An 887-nucleotide genomic window follows, 5' to 3' on the forward strand; every position below is an offset into this window, starting at 1 on the left:
CCAGTCGCCTTCAGCTGCACAAAGGTCTGATCAGGTGATCACAAAGCCAGGTCACATGATTGACCTAAATCACAAGGACATGAGTAAAAACTGTACAGACGACATCCTCCTCTTCATCAGCGGCGAGATGAAGGTGTTTACCATAATAAGGACAGTTGGAGACGAACAGAGCCAAACTGAACCACACTTTGTCCTTGCTGCTTCTTTTGGGATATTATTTACTGTTAGCAAGTAGCTCACATTTGGGTGAGTGCCCCACAATGGAAGACTGGCAGAGGCCCCGCCCCCTAAAGCAAAACTAAAAGCATAAAAAAATAAATAAAACTAAATAAACTATAAAAAAAAACAAAAAGGAAAAATAAATAATTTCTTTGACAATACTGGGCACGATCAAACCCACTACTGTAACATTAGCATTTAGCAATCATGCTATAAACTAAGCGATCGTCGACCGTTTTCAGATTAGAAACAAGCTGTTAGCTTTACCTGACTTTATCTTAGCTACCTTCTGTGGTTAGCTCGACATAAGAGTACCATTAGTGTTAGCTTTCTTCAGCAGGTAGCCATGTTAAAATAGTTACGGAACTTTTGAAATGTCAGTATTTTTAAAGCTAACTGTGTCACATATATAATATTAAGTACTGTTATCTAACAGTTCATAAAGTTAGTCTTATTATAGTCTTACCCAGAGATAGCAGAGAGTCTATTCAATTTTAGACTACTGCTTACTCGTTAGCTTAGGCCACTTCCTAGCTGTAGTTCATGTTAAGATACTTTTATAGCTACCTATTTCAAGCTAGTCTTCCAGCTAGCTGGTTTCTGTTAACAGACTGCTACGTAAGTATCAGCCTGTGTCTCTGCAAACATGACAAGCATGATCAGCGTGA

This window comes from Copadichromis virginalis, linkage group LG14 (assembly GCF_057382275.1).
Source record: "Copadichromis virginalis isolate Kocher_CV1m ecotype Utaka linkage group LG14, C_Virginalis_male_GT1.1, whole genome shotgun sequence".
NCBI classification, from domain to species: domain Eukaryota; kingdom Metazoa; phylum Chordata; class Actinopteri; order Cichliformes; family Cichlidae; genus Copadichromis; species Copadichromis virginalis.